Source organism: Sitophilus oryzae, unplaced genomic scaffold, assembly GCF_002938485.1.
Source record: "Sitophilus oryzae breed Bouriz unplaced genomic scaffold, Soryzae_2.0 scaffold_1801_pilon_pilon, whole genome shotgun sequence".
Classification (NCBI taxonomy): Eukaryota; Metazoa; Arthropoda; class Insecta; order Coleoptera; family Curculionidae; genus Sitophilus; species Sitophilus oryzae.
The window spans coordinates 1700491-1718709 of NW_022146504.1; positions in this window are offsets into that span (position 1 = coordinate 1700491).

The following is an 18219-nucleotide window of genomic DNA, read 5'->3' on the forward strand; positions in this document are numbered from 1 at the left end:
AAGTATTATGACGAATCTGGCACCTAACCATTCTAATAATAATTTAAATATCTTAATTATTAATTTATATACAATGAGTTTCTATCGTTTTGTGTTATGAACTTTGTTATTATTTAGGTCAAATATTAATGAAAGGAAATCGGCTTATTGCAGATTAGTTAAACGAGTAAAAGGATGCTTAAATCCAGTCTTCGGATTTGTTTTTAATAGTACTGCCAAATTTTTTTTATCTATTTTTGTGTTTAATTAATTATGTCTTAAATAAGTTAAAGAACCAAATAAATTCATTAAGATAGCATCTTCTCTTACTCGTACAGCTAATCTAGACGGGATTTTCGTGATTTTGTGAGTTGATAGCCGCAGTTTTATTAGTCTGCCTGCGCACTTACGAAAAAATCGTCTCGGGTTCACAAGGCATCTGATCTTATTTGGCTTATATAATATAAAGTATACGTTTTAATAAGAAGACGACAGTTTTCTTCCCAAATATATTTAATTTTATGAAAAAAAAAAACTAATAAATAACTGAATCACTATTCAAGGATATTATTATGTCATCATTATCATTTTCAGCTTATTCAACCATTTCCAATTATGTGGTGTAGCCTCCTTCACATATTTTAGAACATATTTAGATACTCTCATTGTACCTGGCCCCATTGTTGTCTATTCTTATCTATGCGGGCCCAAGTTATCCCTACTAATTTCCTAATATCATCGTCCCATCTAATTTATTTTGAGACCCATTTTATTATTATGTTATTAACCATGTATGATTTCACTGGTTTGGTTTGGTTTGGTTTGGTTTGGTGGTTTTCTACAGTTGGCAGCAAACGCCATCCACACTGCGCCGAAAACTTGTCGTAAAATATACGAACAAAACATATACACTTTGATCTTTACCGACTCGAAACGGGACATTGAAAAGTCTCCGAATTTTGAAACAAAACAAAAATGAGAGAAAAATGTCCCAGAAATGTATTGGATTTGTCGCAATTTTGTCGTAAATCATGAATGTTTCTGTCTTGTCGTTGTTTTGTCTACTTGGTCTGGACCCCCATAAATTATGCATTCTACCCTATAATTCAATTATACCTTTATGAGATAATATATTTTCATTCTACCAAAAACGAATACATAACTTTTACGTTTAGAATGAATTGCAAAATTTCCTTTTGAACGTAGTTTTGAATATCTCAGCGTTTAATGGAACGTTAAAACTTTGTTGCCCCTATATAGAACACTTAGAGTTGAGAAAAGGAATTATTCAGTTGTGCTTTGCTGAATTTTTCAAAGGATAGTTCTGCGAGAGCAGTTTTACGTTTATTGTTTCTATCATGGCAGGATTTGGCTAATAAAAACAGTAATGTCCAGAAAATAATAGCTAAACTTTGTAAATTTTTCGGAGATCTAGATTTTGTCATATGTTTCCGATTTGATGTTCTAGTAAACGTATGAGGAGTCTCCAGCGATCCGATAACCGCAAAATTTTATGCACGAGGTTAAAGATCGCTATAAACGTAATTTTGACCAACAAATTCTTATCGGAAAAACGTATTAAATACTTATTCTCCAGATTTTAAAGAATAGAAAGGACTTTCCTCATAAAAGATTTGCTATAATTACAGGATTTTTTCTCTTTCATTAAACATTTTATTTAAATACAAATAAGAAAGTCTGAGATGAGGTAGTACAAAATATTTTCTTTTAAAAGATTTTTTTTAAATATTATCCGTTTTTTGGCAATGTGAAGTGCGAGGAAGTGTGAATGCATTTCAAAATGGCTCCTTCTATAACTTTTTAAAAAAACTAGATTTGTTGTGTTAGTCTATGACATAAATATATTAGGATTGATTGACGTATTCAATTGTTTTCGGTGGCTTCCTGTTTCACCGGAAATAACTACAACTTTTGATTTTTAAATGGTAATGGTACCCTCGGTATTTTTTTAATTATTCGATAGAAAGTAACACTATGACATATGTTAACATTCGGCATTATTTTTGCTTAAAAAAATTGTATGTTAAATTTCAATCTAGGGTGCCATAGCTGCGTTAAAAGCACTTATTTGTAATCAAGCCTAGCCTAGAAAAAATAAATTTGATCGTCTAATGATTTTCGTGTCTTAACGTGGCCGGTTCAAAAATGCCCAAATCGTCTTTTTAATCATATCTCAATTTTTTCAAATGGAACGAGGGTGGCTCATTATCATATTTGAAAAAAGCATTTTTTTATGAATAATCTGGTGCCATACACTTGGTATTTTGAGTCAAATTGTCGTTATCAACAGCATGTTACAATTTCAAATAAACCATATGCGAAAATGTTAAAATGTGACATATAGTATGTCATTCTGTTCAAAGTGTCATTTTCTATCAAATAAAGTAAAATAATAACGAGGGTATCATTTAAAAAAACAAACGTTGTATTGGTTAAGTAAAATATGATGTCATTTCCGGTGAAATAGGAAGTCACAGTAAACAATTGAATACGTCAATCAATCCTGATTTATGTCACAGGCTAACTACCAAATCTCGTTTTTCCATTTGAAAAATTAAAAAAGTTATAGGAATGAGCCACTTCTGAGAGACACCCTGTACATTGTTTTATATCTAAAACTAACAAATTTTAATTTTATATCATAAATAACATTTGTCGAACAAAAGAGAATTAGTTACACATTTTGAAACATCAATTAATGGCAAAATAATGAATAACAGTAGGTACAGTATTAAAGTATTAAAACGGTTTTCACGTATTCTGGCAGGCTTAATGAGTTTACTTAAAAGCGGTAAAGACAACAAGGGCACAGCGTGCACGTGGTCTCTGCAATTTAATTCCCCTGACTTACAAAACATTTTCAGAGATAACTCAATAAGAGATACACGGGACTTTAAGTAAGCTTGTGAGTAAGCTAAACTATGTACTAAACTTAAGCCCCAAACTTAAGTAATTATCTTTATAAGTTTCTTCATTTAGTACTATGACTCATGGACTCATGAGACACTCACACCAATTTTAACCATACTTTTGATCGATTTATAATTACAATTTATCCTCAATTAGTTAAAGAACGAACCGTAATCCCTGGTTTGCTTTCCAACGCTATTAGATTTTATCCAAAGGGGAACTATATTCTTCAGCAACTAAAAATCACCAAATGTTTGCTAGCATACTACTTTAAATGCAAATATCTTGCATTATTCTCTTTGAAATGCGGGATTTTCTTCTCCGACGTTGATTTCAATGTTTTGTTACTTAATGACACGTTAAAATTTTGTTGCTCGTATAAAGCCAGCTTACTTAAAGAAATATACAACTTCAGTCGGTCCCTTGGTGATTCTATAGTAAATAACCTTAATGCTTAGTTCGTAAAAGAAAACTACTATGTCGTAAACTAGCTTCGGAAGTAATACAATTATAAACAGATTTATTTATTTTTCGTCGGACGAGAATTATTTCTTATACTATATGAAAATTTTTTACTAAATAAGATTCAAAATGTCTACTCTAGAATGAGTTAATATCAGACATTTTCAGGATGGGACTGGCCATATAGTCTGGGTGGCATTTGCCAGACGGGCCGGAGCCTAATTTTATGTCTCAGTACAGTTACTACTCACCACCTCGGCCCAATCATCACTCCCACCGTGTCGAAGGCCCAAGTCTTTGGGTGGTTTATATAGATCATATTTCGGCCTTCGACACGGTGGGAGTGATGATTGGGCCGTTGTCTCTGTTCATACTATCTTTACATTTATTAATTCTGAGACTTGTTTAATTAATTTTAAATTATTGAGATCTGTACAATGTTCTTTATCAGCAATATGTTCGGCAACGCAAGATTTATCCGGTCTACCATATCTTATCTGAGCTAAATGTTCTTTAAATCTAATTTAATATCGATCTTCTAGTTTGCCCAACATATTTCTGGTTACAATCTTTACAAGAAATTTCATAAATACCCGACCTTTCCAGTGGAGGTGTTTTATCCTTTGGATTACCTAATAATTGTTGTAGTTTATTATTAGCACTATACACAAGTTTATAATTCACATTCTTAAAAATTCCTTTTTTAAGAATATTTTTTTTATTCCGTGGTCTAACTCTAGTGGCGGAAATTTAATTGTTACTCTCGGTTCGTTCTGACCCGGTTGGCTAGATCTTGCCACGCCCACTCAGTACCCACTGAGCGAGTATATAAACGCTCAAATTGTATTTTAGACTTTAGATTAGTCTTGATCATCTGCTGGTGATGCTAGCATGGTTAGCGAAACACGCGTCCAGTGTAAAGACAAAAGTGTTTTGGTGTATTGTGGTGATTTAATGTTTTATTTTACCAGGCACATATTCTTCGACGGACGGATTCAGTTAACCATAGCAAAATAATAGACATCAAAATCAGCAAACATGAAATTAAATAACGGTCTTTTTAACTTATGCATTTCTTATATACTGAAATCAAGATCAAGGCAATTTGCATATTATGCTGACGGTGAATGATTATGGTGGACTTCTGTAAATGGAAACTGACATCAATTTCAATTAAAAGCAAGGTTATCTGTTTGTATTTAAATAACAAAATTGAAAACACTAAGTTGTTAATCTTCGTACGGCATTACGACATCTGGACCTTCCCAAGTATCTAGGCACAGCCCTGGACAGAACACTCTCATTTAAGAAACACCTAGAGAATATCTCTTCAAAGATTAGAACCCGAAATAATATTATATAAAAGCTATGTCAATCGTGGGGAACCTCTGCTTGTGTATTACGTTTTTCAAACACAGACACAGTACAATACAGACTTTTGTTTCTTCAGTGAAGGAATATTTTTAGCCGGTATGGATGAATAATTCTCATACCAGCAGGCTGTGTTCCACATCTTAGGCTGTGATCCACTTCTTAGTAGTTATTAGTTAAACCCTTCTTTATTGGCCTCTTACACCAGATGATTTAGTCCACAAGCTTGCCCTTTCACGTACCAAAACTCTCGTATTTTGGTCTGTGGACTTCGCCTGCTGATTATATTAAATATTTCCGTTTGGGACAAATTTCTACGTTTTATAGCTTATATGCATATATTAATTAAGTAATCATAATAGTTTTATAAACCATCATAGTTATATATTTTTAAGTAATCAGTCATGAGAAAATTAACATGAACACAAAGCAAATAATATAGGTAACTTAAAATTCACATCAAACAACATAACCAACTTAACTAAATTTGAGAAAAAAAGCCTTAAAATATTGAACTAAAAATGCAAATATCTATTAAACTGACACTACCCCCGAGCCAGTGATGATGTTCGTCCATAAATATAATATGTAAGTACACATTTAGTTTTATAATTATTGTATTATTCGTAGATTAATTAAATTGATTATTAAGTTAAATTGAAGTACTTATTATTTGCTATGCCCCTAGTCATAACCCACAAAATGGGGTGTGACAATATCTATTAAAATATAACAAAAAATATAACTAATACATTAGAAAATATTATACTATATAACAAAATAACATATTTAAACTTAACAATAATTGCTAATAAACATTCTAGGAAGTTCAAAACAGAAAATAAGTAAGAACAATAAGTAATAGCATCACTACTTAGATTCCTAGTTTAGTAGTTTGATTTTGAAACCTAGAAAATAGTTTGCGTCAGTCAGTGATGAGGTTCATCAAGCAAGGGATGATTTTCAAAAGTAAAACCGATAAAAAATTGAGAGTGTTAAATGAAAATAATATCAAATTGTTAAGAAATCAGTCATGAAAAAATTAACATAAGCACAAACATGAACACAAGCAAAGAAAAAAAAAACGAAAAAAACGTAGGTAACTTAAAATTTACATCAAACAATATTACCTAACTTAACTAAATTTACAAAAAAAATTGTACATTTTCGATTAAAAATGCAAATGCATGTTCCTTTGATATCTCAAAAGAACCGGGAATTCCCGGTACATGTGGGAATTTCACGTAGGATAAAAGAACTAAAAAAATATATTTTCTTTACGAATATCGCACCCTCCCACGCTCGCACTCACCGCTGGTACTGAAGCTGATGGTCGTTTTTTTTTTATTTGGGATGTGAGTATAACCTTCTGTATTAAACTCAGGCGTGCTGAAATTCCTTGAAAAAAATTCCGCTGCCACGGTTTAATACCTACAACTTGTGTTATTGTCTAGTTTAGAATATTCAGTTCAGTTTTAGTATCTATTTGATAAAGGGAAGGTGGTATAACTATCCAAAACGTCGTAGATGTGCAAACTAAAAAAATACAATACTTCTTTAAGATGAATCAAGATCAATATTCTATACAATGCTTCTTTAAGTTCGGGATAATAGTTTTATTTTAAATGAAACATTATTTGTCTACCACATTTAAGTATAACTTTTTCTTAGTTTCTAGCTAATACCTATCTGTTTTATCTTAAAATAGCTTTATACGACATTTTTAGTTTTGATATTAAAATATACTTTAAGGTTACTCTGGTTCATCCAAATTTAATTTTAATTACAAATATTTGAACAGATTTTTCTTACACCCAAAGTGATTTATTTTATATCGGGTTATAAATGAAAGAATAATTTAAGCCAACTGAAAATGTTTGTATAATAAAAGCTTAAGAAAATATATTTTCTTTTAAAAACACCTAATATATAAATATATTTCTCTCTTCATTCACAGTTTAATGTATATAATTCACGCAATGCTTTAGGCATGTTTTATAATGTAAAACATATTCAACACATAGATATACATAATTTTAATAAATAGAAATATTAAAACTCTTGTACTATACATAGATTTACAGGATTTTCCTGTTCACTATAAGTTTTTATGATACAAATCTAAATATTTTGGGTTAAGAATATTATAGATGTTTCTTTTTTATACAGGGTGCTACAAATTCGAGGTACGAGCATTGGTGTCTCGATAGATACGAACATGGTTAAATTGGGACAATGTTGCGCTTTAGGATCCTTCACCAAGATGCCATCAAAAAAGTTTTAAAAATTTTAAGGATTGCCGATTTTTTTTGAAAATCAATTTTATTTTTTCCTGTCGTTACTTTTTAGAGAAACAAAAAACTAATTACACATTACAATAGCCACTTTATTAAGATTATCTGATATTATTTTTAGATTTTCAAATTAGCTGATAATTTGTGAGATACCGAGGCCAACTATTTTTTTTTAAATACGGACCTGCATTTTTTATTTGAAGTTTTGAAAGAACTCGGTCTCCTGAATACAATGATATGCCACACTTATTTTTTTTTTGTTACGGACGGTTGTGCACAATTTATTTAAACTAATTTCAAGTCCGGCTCTGTTTTTTTTTAAATATTTAATCCATTCATCGTTACAATACTGCTAATCTTTCAAACTTAACAATGATTTAGGGTAAAACATATCAAATGCAATAAAATAATAAAAAATAATATAGACAGGAAAAAATAAAATTTATTTAAAAAAAATTCGTTTTTCCACAAAACTTAGCAATCCTTGAAATTTTTAAAACTTTTTTGATGGCATCTTGGTGAACATCCCAAGGAGGCAACTTCGCCCCAATTTAACCGTCTTCGTATCTATTACGGTTTAATATATACTTACTTGTTCTCTATAAGTTTTTTGATAGATTTGAAAATCTCGAATATGCGATTTTCCCACTGTCAATGAAGAAGATGCATATATTTTATTTTTCGCCAGAAACTGTTCAATTTATTAGAATAAATATGTGTGAATGCAAAACAAAACTTTTTTCTTGACGCCTCGCGAATTGAAACGATATTCTATTGGCGCGATGGCCAGCAGCAGCCAGACGTGTTCCGTTTATGTACGTATTTAGGTGGCGTACTAAGACATTTTTGTTGCTTTTAGCGTTGATTGAAGGAGCTTTTTATGCTTATTTGTGCAGTTATTATTTGTATGTGTTGTGTGTTCTGAGAATTTTTTAAGTAATGGCAGATTCCGGGTTTGTAAAAGCACAATCAGATTACTTGCCAAAAGTCGATGCTTTTATGTTAGCTGCTTTTATAAATACAAATTCCCAATTTATTGGTACTGAATTACGAGGAAAAAAACAGAGAGGTATGTAACATTTATTCTTTGTAGTACTGAGGCATATTTAAGTATAAGTAGGTACCTACTGTTACGAACTTTTATATAGTTATAAATATTAATGTTATAAACTTATTTTTCAGATCAGGTAGGGAGACGTATGGAGATAATACTGTAGGTTATGTAGAAGTGAAAAGAGACAAAAATATTTGTTTAGTACGTGGAAAAATAACTCCAGAGCATAGCGTGAAAAAGAAAGTTTTTTTTTATATATTGACACCCCCTTACCCTTGTTATTTTTAAAGATTGTTTTCTTTACGAAATTATAGGAAATAAATTGTTTATCAGTAATGAAAATATTATACAAGGTGTCCCATAAGCAAACGCCAAAATTAAGTTACTTTTTTAAGTGAAACACCCTATATATTTTTGGATTCTTCGGAAATTTCTAGATATTCTAGATACATTTCATGTATAATATCAATATCCTATACCTATCTTCAAATGTTTACGAAATATTGACAGTTGAAAAGCGAAAAATGCCTGCAATTTTCTGGACCACCTTTTTTGAGACACCCTGTATAACTAGAATTAATTTTAAAAGAGAGTATATGAAAAACCATGCAACTTTTTTATTTAATGTTTTCTTCTAAAACTTGCAGTTAAGGCTTGTCAAAATATAATGAATAACCCTGTACATTCAAATTTCATATACCTATGTAAGACAATATACATAAATATATGAACTTACATCAAAATGATCTTCAAAACAATAAATCGTAAAAATAGAGGATAATTTAACCTTTTTCTTTTCATCTCTTCTCATGGCCTTGGACCATTTTTTTCTGTTTTCGCTCATCCATTACTATTTATAAATATCACTAATTACTAATTAAGTATTAATTAACAGACATAACTAAAATTTTGACTCGGATTCAACAGCGTTTAAAAGCAAACTGTGTAAAATAAACACGCGTCTGGCTCCACTCAACCATAAGAACGCGGGTGACGTCACAGCGGCCAGCCGCGGTAGAGAGCGTTTGCCCGGCCATTTAAATTAACAATATTTAATTATTTTATATTAGAGGCATTTCTTAACCGATATCAACAATTTTTTTTGTTCAATTTGTAATTATATGAACTATTTTTTAAAACCATTATTTAAAAACATGCATTTTCCTCATTGCAGAAGATGGCCCATTTCCAAACATAAGTTATAAAAACTAATTTTCTGTACAACTTTTTTTTCGTAAATTGTTCTAATATTTTAATAGCTCGAATACCGTGCTTACTCTTACGTATATACTCTTACTTTTGAGTCGGTATTTACTTGTGTGAAAGTAAATCGCATAGGGATCTTAGAAAGAAATGCGACGACATGCTGTTGCGGCGTTACCACATTTCTCCGGTAACCCTTTCCCTATCAAGTAAAGTAAAATCACGATTCTAAACCGCTTATTTTTAAAAGACATTTTTTCGAAAAGATAACTAAATAAAATTATAAGATAGATTTTTGAGCATCTGACTTGGAATTATAAGGATATCGTTAGGGTGTCCATTTTTTTATAACGAGAAAACGCGAGTAATCGCGATAATTTAAAAACTCAACTTTTTAACACATAACACGCGATAACCCAACAACCACTTTAGATGTTGAAACTTTTTTTATTTTAAAGTTCGGATCTTTTACAGGATGTTTAAATAAGAAAAATTCAATAGGCTTGTTTTTTCCATTCAAAGATTGAAAAAAAAACATCCATTTCCTTTTAGTGCATAGCAATTTTCAGCAATCGTGTAACTTTTTTATTTATAAAAATATTCACATATTGTCTGCGAAGAAAATATTGCAATAAATATTAAGAAAGTTTTTGAAAAAAACTTCAACCAATTAATTGTTTCTAATGGATTTCGAGATATCGATTTTTGAATTCTGAGTTCTAACAGAGCGACCACTGTCGAACACTAACTCAATATACTCATTTCCTACTTCAAAAACCTCACTGAACAAATTGTAAACTGGATAACGTCCCAATCGACTGTCCACTAACAAATGAATGCCACAAGATCCCCCTTTAGATTTTTTCTTTAATGGCTATAAACGGGAATACAAGAATAACCTTGCGGAGAATCATTAGAGGCGCCACCTGCAATCAGATTGCAAAAATTGCAAAAATTTAATAAAATAACGGAGTTATATTACTTTGATTTGAACATATAATTTCCAAAAAAATTGTTTTGCTAATATTTTAAGAACTACTGGATCTTTTCTGGTTTTTCTTTCTTGTAAATTTAATCTACTACGCATGTTGCCATATTATCAATAAATTATATTTTTTTGACTAAAAACTAAAAAAAAACTCAAAAATTTGTTTTTTTTTCAAAGGGGTCGGGATATACTACCCCTAAAATATTTGCACTTATTTAAGACTCACCCTGTATATGGATAATTATAGTTTGTTCTTGTGTATTAGAAACAACTGCGTTAAGAGCAAATAATATTTCATTCTTTGGTTAAGAGTCTAGAGAAACCAAGTTCCCACTGGTTTTTGTTACTGGAACACCAACTTCTCTATAGTTCTATTCATGTAACTTTTCTTGTAATGATGCAACTGAACAGTCATTTAAAATCAATACTTTTATAAATCTGAATAAGTTTGATCTAATAGTAGCAATTAATTTTTCTTTAATTTTTTTCTAATCTTTTTTTAAATTAATTAATTAATTAATTTTTTAACTGTTTGAAATTTCTATTAAAATTAATTATTTAAATCATCCTTAATAATATATTCGAGGATGGAATCTTTAGTGTTACAACAGTAAAATAATACACCAGCTCACTACAATACACCAAAATAATTAGTTTGAATAATAAACGCACGTTTTACTAACTACTGCAGCATCAGCAGATAATTGAAAATTATGGTAGTGTTGTGTAATATACTGTTAAATATGTGTTCAAATTAAAGTGTTTTCGTGTATTATGGTAAACTAATATTTTATTTATGTACATTATAAACAATATAGTTGATTTAGGCTCATTTTACATAATTTGTTATACTATGATGAAAATTTCTTTAAACATATAATTACAAATTTCCTTATTTTTTTCGTAATAATTTCGTTAATTATTCGTTAGTCTCTTAAATATATGTTTAACTTATATTACTGAATGTTTGATTTATTCATTAGAAAAAGTCCCACAACAAAACTAAACGAAATAAATTAATCAAATAACAAGGAACGCAACAAGTTACCCTATAATTAGATTTTACCAACTTTAAGGTATCATTATCGGATTATATTCGAAGTTTATTTATCACAATAGTAATTTTATTAAATAATACATTCAATTTTCTATATTTGTGGAGGTCCAAGTATATGTTTGAAATATAAATTATAAAATATCTTATCGTACATTTTGCATTAGAAGTTTGAAAGTCAATGTAGAGTGTGTCCGAAATTTGTAACGATTGAAACTGCAAAAACAGGATTAAAATAAAGCGCATAATAATAGTACTTAGTTGTGTAAACTTTGACTTAGGCAAACGAAATTTAATAAATGATACGAAAAACTAAATTATATGAGATATAAAAAATAAGAAAGTTCGCAAAGGTAGCTCGTATCCAAAAACTTCGGATTGGAAATTTAATCTTGAATAGGAGAAAAAGTGACAATAGCAAAGTGGAAATTTTTTCATCTCAATTAAATCTTAAATTTAAAGAAAAACAACCAAGGAATACTACTGCGGAATTTATTTGATTATATACAACCTGTATATTCAGCAGGTGAGAATGAAATATGTATGTGTACTATGTCACATGAATTTTCGCAATTTGTATAAATATGATTAAAATTTAATATTTATAAATCATTAATGTATTCCAACAAGTTTTTGATATAAATTCAAATTCCAAATAAGACATGCTCAGTTTGATAGTGACACTTGTAATAAAAATTTTCAGACATGGCAGAAAATGTATCAATGCTAGAGATTCTAAAACCGTTGATGATATTTATGGGAGTATGGCCATATCACATCACTGATAATTACTGGCTGAAGAAAGTTTATTTTGTGTATTCGTATCTACCACAGACAGTTTGGGGCTCATTTTTTGTCTTAATTGTAGCCGAATTCATTAAAAATACCTACGAAAATATCAATCCAGCCACTTTTCTGTTTGACGTGGGAGTATGTAACATAATTTTATTAAGAGAAATAACAGCGTCAGAGATAAAGTCCACGCCACATAGTGATTTTGTTTATTGACTTATATGATTTTGAGTTAATAGTTTTTATTTTTCAATTCGGCGTTAGTTTTCAATTTCCCTTTGGAGCTTCAGAAAGAAAAAAATTGGAGCCGGGAGGCACGTATAGCCGCCCATACTAAAATATGTTAATAAAAAGTTGGTAGGCAGTTCTTTTAGTTTCAAAGTAAAGGAATTTTTCCAATTTTTTTTATGTCAAAAACTGCGACTTTGACTTATTTTGATGTTATTACAAATTTTATTGCAAATATTATTCCTAATCTTAAATTGAAAACCGCATTTCGCTAGCTACTGTAATTTTTAAGTTACGATTTTTTTAAATTTTTAACACCCTCCAATACCCCCTTACCAACCTCCCACCCCCACCAAAAAATAATGGCCAGATTCTCGGGTGCCACAGTATTTGTGTGCCAAATTTCGTTAAAATCGGTTTAGCGGTTTTTGAGTTATCGTGTTACAGACGGACAGACAGACAGACAGACAGACACCATGAAAACATTTTGTATTTAGGTCATTTATGACCCAAATAACTAATTTTGAGTGAAATGAAAAAAAAATTGGCCCATCTTAATAGCCTACCATACCTTAGTATGGTCGGCTAAAAAGGCAAGAAAAATTAGAGAGTGAACAAAATGTGAAGAAAATGAACGCGAGAAATAGAAGTGTGAAGTAAACGAAGATAATATACACTTTTGAATTATACAAATCAACAGTACAGGGTGTTAAAATTTGGTGTGTTTTATGGGGTTTCTTGTTTATGGGTAGATATAGAAAGATGTGGTTTTCACCTTATTGTCCTATTATTTTATGAAACTTAAGATGCTACATATAAATTTTGCCATCTTAGCTCCTGAAACACAGGGCGAATTTGAAAATGTTACATATTTCGACCCTCATCGTATCTCGCTTATCTCATAACTTAACAAATAAAACAAAAGTCGGAATCATTCACTGATTACATTTTTTTCACAGCTTCTAGCCAAAATTTAGCTAGGCCACTGAATTTTATGTAAAAGCTTTATGGGACTCAGTTTTCAACATTTCGATAAGTTATAAGATAACCGAGATACAAAGAGAAATGCAACATTTTCCAATTTGCCCTGTATTTCAGGAACTAGGAGGGCTTCACTTATTATTAGTATTACAAAATATGAATAGCTCCCTCATTTATCGATATAACATAAAATATCAATTTTTAGATTATTTTTACTTCTAGTTAGAAAAAATTGCGTTTATACATTCGTATAAAATATACCTGATACGCTAGTACATTATTTACACAAGTGAAAGAAATTAAAAAAAACTATTTAAAGTAAGCCCTAAAAATGACATTTCTAAATACTTGAAACTTCTTGGCACATTGTTAAAAGTAATTTTTTGGAAAAACAATTGGAGGTTTGGCTTAAATTAGTTTTTTACTGAGTTAACCTTTAAAAATAAACCGATCCTACCCTGCACTAATCAGGTATCTCCTTTATGGTATATGGTCTCCTTATAGCACATACAGGGTGAGTTTTAATTAAGTGCAAATATTTATAACCGAGTTTAGCCCAGTCAAATTAGAGAAAACGGTGGAAAAAAAATCGCACAGTTTTGAAAATGGTTTTAAATGATTTCTCTAGACTTGGGCTGATATGCGTCAAAAGTCCCAGAAGAGAGAAGATGAGCCCCAGTAGAGGGGAGGGGTGAGGGTTTAAATGTTACTTTTATGACTTTTTAGCGTATATCTCGGAAAATATGACACCTAGGAAAAAATACCCTATACAGAAGCTCAAAAACTGATGCTCAGAAAATTCTCTACAAAATTTAATGAATTGGTTGAATGCATTTTTTCATAGGTCTAACCTTTTAAGAGTTACAGGGTTGACAAAATTAACACTATTTCTCATATTGTATTTTCGCATTTAAAATCCAATTAAAGTTTAAATTTAATCTTTTATATTAATAATGGTAATATTAATATTATTATGTTATCTTTCAAGTCTTCATTGCATCGGGACTTATTGTCTTCCGTTGTATAATTATCAGTGCACACAGGACTTAATAATGTCTGCAAGTTAAAGATTAATGCATGCTTTACGGTAAAAAAAGTATACCACAGCATATAAAGTATACGAAAACCAAGAAGCATGGTTTATAGTCCATGATTGCTCAGAGTTGAAGATTTCTATCCACGCCTGCGGTAGATTTTTCTAATGTTAAAGTAGCACGAAGCATTTGAGGCATTAGTATTTGAGATCTGGTTCCCTGAGGCTGTATATTGCGATGATATTCTACATTATTTCTTCCTGTAGGTACAGTAATATTTACGTATCTACTACCCAATTCATTTCGCCAATATAGCATTAGTCTTCCCTCGCAGAATTTCAAGAAGTCTTGAAAGCGCATATAAAAGTGTGATTTCTGAATCTTCTCAACCTACAATAATTGGATACAATAATGATATCCACATACAACATGAGTCCTTATATTTTAAAATTATATATATTATTCCATATTATTGGTTTGGACAAGTGATTTATATTCAATAAAAAAGTGATTCTAATTTACTATTTATAATAATGCATGTAACGCTTACTTTTTTAATTTAGTAGGTTTTTCAAATTCTTTTTTTTAATATCGTATTTATTGTGTTCGTATTTATAGTGTTATTATAATCGTATTTATAGTGTTTATATACAATATCAATATTGTTTTTTATACAATATCGTATAATATATTATGAAATTTAAATTACAAAAAAAGATAAGGTGCTTTAATTTTCATTATAAGACTTTTGAATTCAAGAATTTTATGAAGGTATTTCTTATTTCCGACACAAAAATTAATTAAGAAACATTGTAACGTTTTTAGTTCGTTACATGTCTTTTTTATATATAATATATGATGTCTGGCCTATCATCACCGGATTCCCTCTCGTTCAGGCCGGATAGTTTATTTGACGCGTAATTTTTACGTTCCAGTCGCCAACCCTGTTATCGTTCGACACAACCCTGTTATCGCTCTGAGGAGGCGCTGTCAACATCGCTTCTGTCAACTCTCTCCGTGCTTAACCTCACTTTGTTTTGACGCTCTGTTGTATCCCAGATTTTGGAAATAGTGATTATTTAAGTCTTGCTGTATAATTTGAATCAGCTGCTATTTCGAGGCTACAGGGTAGAGTTACGGATGTCCCAACTTGTATTTGTGTTTTGCTGGCACGTTGGCGTCCCTTTTCTTTTGTCCTCCAGAATGTCACATGGAAGAAAGGACATGTTGTTTATTATTTATTTAGCCCTCGGAAGTATTTCGAGGGTCCAAGGTACGGACTGTGTCCAAAGTACGGACTGTGTCCAAGATACGGGCTGTGTCCAAGGTACGGACTGTGTCCAAGGTACGGGTAGTGTCTTATGTACGGACATTATCTTATGTACGGATGTCCTGTGGACGAGTGTCCCCAGTAAGAACGATTTTTTCTTACATATAAGTGCCACAGCGTGGATGTAGCTTGAGTCCCATGCTGCTTCGTTCCCAGCTATAAGCTAGTTAGTTACGGGTGTATCAAGTCATGGTGTCCTCATTCTGGCCTCTGTGGTTGTGTTGGATGGCTGAGTACAGAGATGCGAGACCACCTCACGCTGTTACTGTTTAAAGCAAGAATACATAAAGAACAGCTAAGTGTAGATTTAAGTACTAGTTTTACATTTAACATTTAAAAAATTTACAGTCTTAAACAATAACGTACATCTTCAATAATATCGTATAGACTATGTTTAGTGGTTAGTTGTTAAGAACATTCATGTCGATTTAATATTTAATATAAAAATTAATATTAAATATAATTTAGATCTTAGGTTTCATTGCATTATGTCTTGTAATAGTATTACTTTTTTATAAATATTATTATTGCACTAACATCATATAAAATATATCAAATTAATTAAAGTAATGCTACATTTCATATATTCTCTTAAACTTTACATGTCTTGTATTTTATCATAGTTGTTTTCATAGATATTTAGTACAACTCTTACCACCACTTTCTTTGACCATATAACCACTACATATTCACTAGAACTCTATAATGTCATGTATCAGCAACGAACATCATGAATAAATATAGTCATTAGTTTTAAGTAATATACAACTGTGTTTTCTTTCTCTATACATGCCTGGCGCCCAATATCTATTTTTTAGTTTATTGTTCTTAATTAGTTTTCTTTCCAGTGAAATACCTTATCCACGACTGCTCTCCGATGAAAAGCTGCCGTTCGCAGTGGTAGTTCTAAAAAAAACGCTACAACATAATAATACACTATTATTTTATAAATGTATTATTATTTGTTTTGTTTCTTTAATACATATATTATGTACATAATGTCGGTTTTCATTCTTTTAATTGCACTAGAATATAAAGCAAAATAAATAAACACATTACATTATTCATGTTAACAAATAACTTGGGGAGTCAAGGGGTGATTTACTTATCTGAACGCATCACGTCTAAAATTTATAAAATTACTATGTATATACTAAAATTTATACTTAATACTTCAAAAATCATGATATCGTACTTCTTCAACGCTATTTGATCGAAAAACGTGCAATGAAAAGAAATGTGTTTGGACGGATTTGGCATATGCCATTTGATTTAGTAACCAAATTTATGAAGAGCATAGTTCGGAAACCATAAGTCCGGGAACAAAAATGTATAGAATCATTTTTATAGAGAATTTTGCCAAATATATTTTTATATATAGAGCGTTTTTCGGTAGATGCCATAGTTTTCGAGATATAAGCAAAAAAGTGAAAAAATTGACATTTAACTCCTCCCCACTCCTCGAGCTCATCGTCTATCTTCGGGGACTTTTGACACCTATCAGCCCAAGTCTAGAGGAATCGTTTAAAACGATTTTCAAAACTGTGGGAATTTTTTCCACCGATGAGAAGCCTTTTTTTAGCTAATTTGACTCGGGAAGTTATTCAAGTTTAAAAATTAAAAAAAATAATTATTATATATTGTAAAATTGAGAGCCACCGGATTTTTTCTGTATTTGTAACACTTTTAGTGTCGCCACCATGGTAATATCAGAGATTAAGAAATTATGTAGAATGAATCTAGAATGTTTAGGAGGGGAGTTAATCACCGCGACCTTACAGATCTATTGTGTGTTCCCCTTTCTTGAGTTATAACGAGTTATCTGAGATGGCTCCACATAGGCCAGCTCTCCATCCTCGACATCAGCCGTACCCAAGAACGGTAAACTAATAGGATTGCTCATTCTCATAAGACGTACGTTCGCCTCTTCCCGCGCTTCAGCTGACAGTTGTGACGCCATTGTAGTCCTTGTCAAAGCCTTGTCATGATAGTGTGTATTATTAGTTGCCTATGGTAAACTTATAAAAATAACAGCTGAGAAATTTTGAATTAATTATTTTGTCAATTTTAAATGTGAAAAAGGTGTCTTTAAAGTTTTTAGAGCTATAGAGTGTATAAATACGTTCATTTTGTGTTGTGGATTGTGACAAAGTGCTTACTAAGTGCCCACGATTTTGTTTATTAATTATTTAAAAGCAAAATATGGAAGTACTCTAAAAAGAACGCTTGCAAAAAGCGATGCTGGGAACTGCTGTTCTTAAAAATGCACTATCCGAGTATTTAATACGATTTATACAGTTAATTTTCTATACTGCATACATATAAGGTGTTTAAATAAATAAACTAAATAATGAACATTTTGCATTCGGCAACCAATAATGCACGTGTGTGTATTATTGGTTGCCGGAGATAAGGACTAATAACCATGACAAGGACTACAATGACGTCAAAAAGCGAGTAGTTTTCGCATGCACCTGGCTGACACTTTTGGCCGAATGAGCAGTCCTATTAGGTTAAC